Here is a 3,311-nt window from a genome sequence, read left to right as displayed (position 1 = left end):
CGTACGCATGCGTTACATGCGCTACGCACGTAATTGTATTGCCATAATATGATGATTTATGCCCTGAAATTTATGAGTACCAAATTTTATTTAATTGTGACTCATGGTTGTGAAGATATGATTACAAACGTGATTTCGTTAAATCGTGCGTAGACCGCGTAATTTTTTTTTTTTTTTTGCGCACCGTGAAAACATAACCACATTGACTCCTGGCCATAAGGAATATACTGTGAAAAATTGACCTAGCTAGATTAAACTGATATCAAGATAAGGTCAGAAAGCGATAAAACGCATAGTGATACCGGACCGACAGACCGACAGACAGACAGACCGACCAACCGACCGACATAGGAACTATAGAGTCGCTTCCACGCGACTAAAAACGCATTCCGCCGTACCACGTCGAGAATGTTAAAGAGTCGCTATCCAATCGAGTTTGAACAATACCATGAAAGCCCCAGTGGTCTAATGGTTAGGACATCTGCATATCAAGCAGGCGGTCCGAGTTCGAGTCTCGGTTGGGGCGACTTTTTCTCATTCTCACAGATTTCCTCATCTTTATCGTTTCAAATTAATTAATTAAATTTCAGTATAAATGATCACCGGGCGGTTTAGAATTAATGTTCATTGCCGAATGTGTTTATATATATATATATATATATATATATATAAATCCAAAGGCAAATTACTGAAAAAATGACAATGCTGTGGGTATCAGTTGCTGGATCTCAATGGAGATACAAAAAAAAAAGCGAAAAGCTAAATCAAAACGATAAAGTAAACAGCCAGAAAAGTTAGCAGAGCTTTCGGGCAACACTAGCCCTTCATCAGTGCAAGTGAGGGAAAAGTTATCGAATGCACAGAATGAGACTGACTTTATGAGTTTTCAAAGAATGCAGTCAATAATGAACTTACTAAAACTCTATAAATTGCCCTCGTTCGAAAGTATCCCCTAAATATGGGTGTCCCCTAAATATGAGTTTCCCCTAAATATGGGTGTCCCCTAAATATGAGTGTCCCCTAAATATGAGTGTCCCCTAAATATGAGTGTCCCCTAAATATGGGTGTCCCCTAAACATGGTGTCCCCTAAACATGGGTGTCCCCTAAACATGGTTGTCCCCTAAACATGGGTGTCCCCTAAATATGGGTGTCCCCTAAATATGGGTGTCCCCTAAATATGGGTGTCCCCTAAATATGGGTGTCCCCTAAACATGGTGTCCCCTAAATATGGGTGTCCCCTAAATATGGGTGTCCCCTAAATATGGGTGTCCCCTAAATATGGGTGTCCCCTAAATATGGGTGTCCCCTAAATATGGGTGTCCCCTAAATATGGGTGTCCCCTAAATATGGGTGTCCCCTAAATATGGGTGTCCCCTAAACATGGTGTCCCCTAAATATGGGTGTCCCCTAAATATGGGTGTCCCCTAAATATGGGTGTCCCCTAAATATGGGTGTCCCCTAAATATGGGTGTCCCCTAAATATGGGTGTCCCCTAAATATGGGTGTCCCCTAAATATGGGTGTCCCAAATGAGGGCTTCTATTGTATATGTACTGTTTTTTTTTTACTAAATGATATCTCTTACAGATTTTGGTGATGGTGAACCAAATAATCTTGGACAAGAAGAAGATTGTGTATCGTTTGGTTACCTATTATATTCAGACAAATGGAATGATGCCCCTTGTTACTTGGAAAAAGCTTATGTGTGTGAAATAAGTAAGTACTACTGCTTTGAATGCATAGATTGTTATACGTTTTTACCGATATTATTAGTTCGTTAAATACCTATTATTGAACAATTACTGGAGAGAGTACAACTAAGAGGAATAGGTGTTCGCCGTATGTTAGATCATATTCAACTCGAGTTACGTGCTTTTTTTAAAAAGGTAACTAACAGTGTTTTCACTTTGGCATTATCTTAACATGCTCTGATCCGTAGTAGTAGTGGTGATGGCGGTATTTGTTTCAGTGATGTGAGTTTTGGTGGTAGTTGTTGTTCAGTAGGCTACTGAAAACTAAATAATTCTTCACAGTATTAATCAAAAAGATGAATAAAAACTTAATTTTAGTTTGTCAAAAGATTATATTGGGTGCATCCTTAGTGCGATTTTGTTTATGGGGCGAAGTAACACATGTCGCCACCTTATGAAAACATAAGAATTGTAAATATAAGGTGACGTCAGATGGGTTCAAGGATAGCTATGTAGCTCTCAATTCCAAATTGTAAAAGATGAAGACAACCAAAAATAAATCTGCGCATGCGTTCTTTGAAATTTTGCAAGACGTCAATCAGTACAGTTAATTTTTATATTGTCTCGAAAGCGAAAGCTTTATCAACAGCCAAAAAAAAGACAACGAAAGATACAACACCCATATTACCGAAATATATACGGAAATTCCACTCATATTTACACATATATATATTTATTTTCTGATTTCTTTGTGTACACACTCTACAGTTTTTTTTATTTTTCCCTTATCTCAGGTTGTGCAAAAATACTGTATACAAATTAAATAGTAGCAGGTTCAGGCCCCAGGGCTCAATTTTAACGTAATTTTCATTTTGTAGTAATAGTATTAGAGCCTTATATTACTTCCCTTTTTCTGATAATTCTTTCATCATTACATATAAGCATTTCGTTTAAAGGAAAGGTTCATTACAATATCTTCTTACCCAGAACACTGGTTATCGTTCGAAGATAGCTGTTACAAATTTGAGTCAACAAAACGGTCCTGGTCAGACGCTAGATCAAACTGTACAGAACTAGGTGCTGACTTAGTGGTGGTCAGGAACCAAGCAGAAAATGACTTTCTTTATGCAAACAATCCTGCAACTGGCGATCTGTGGATAGGCTTATCAGATATGGAGAAAGAGACCGAATTTACATGGGTTTCGAATGAATGCAGTCAATACAGCAGTAAGTATGAGTCTATGATATGAATATTCTATGCACAAGGCTTTAAAGGTTGAAACGGAGCAGATGTAGTATTTAAGATATATTGTCTCCCTCCATATGCCATTTTAATGTCACATAAATAATAAATAAATACAATTCTTGGGAGTCAAAACATGTGACTTTTCCTAGACTGTTTTTTCAGGCTCAAGTATTATACGTATGAAACAACATATACACAAAAATATTTTTATTTTACAAATAATAAGTCGAAATCTAATCTAGAACCTAGATTAGTATTAGCAGTACAGGTGACAAGCTTGTTAAGAGCATGCACACAATATTACTATAAACGCAATTTATCTTCTCAACATCATATTTTATATACAGACCCAAAATTATGGGATTCCCTCTTTA

The 3,311-nt window shown here is 37.1% G+C and overlaps 1 non-coding gene across 1 annotated transcript; it reads left to right on the top strand.

The window, feature by feature from the left end:
- Positions 1-454: 454 nt before the first annotated feature.
- Trnad-auc (transfer RNA aspartic acid (anticodon AUC)) lies at positions 455-526 on the top strand. The gene has a single exon. It is a non-coding gene; the product is annotated as a tRNA-Asp (tRNA).
- Positions 527-3,311: the final 2,785 nt, after the last annotated feature.

This window comes from Antedon mediterranea, chromosome 1 (assembly GCF_964355755.1).
Source record: "Antedon mediterranea chromosome 1, ecAntMedi1.1, whole genome shotgun sequence".
Classification (NCBI taxonomy): Eukaryota; Metazoa; Echinodermata; class Crinoidea; order Comatulida; family Antedonidae; genus Antedon; species Antedon mediterranea.
This window is presented reverse-complemented; position numbering and strand designations above follow the sequence as displayed.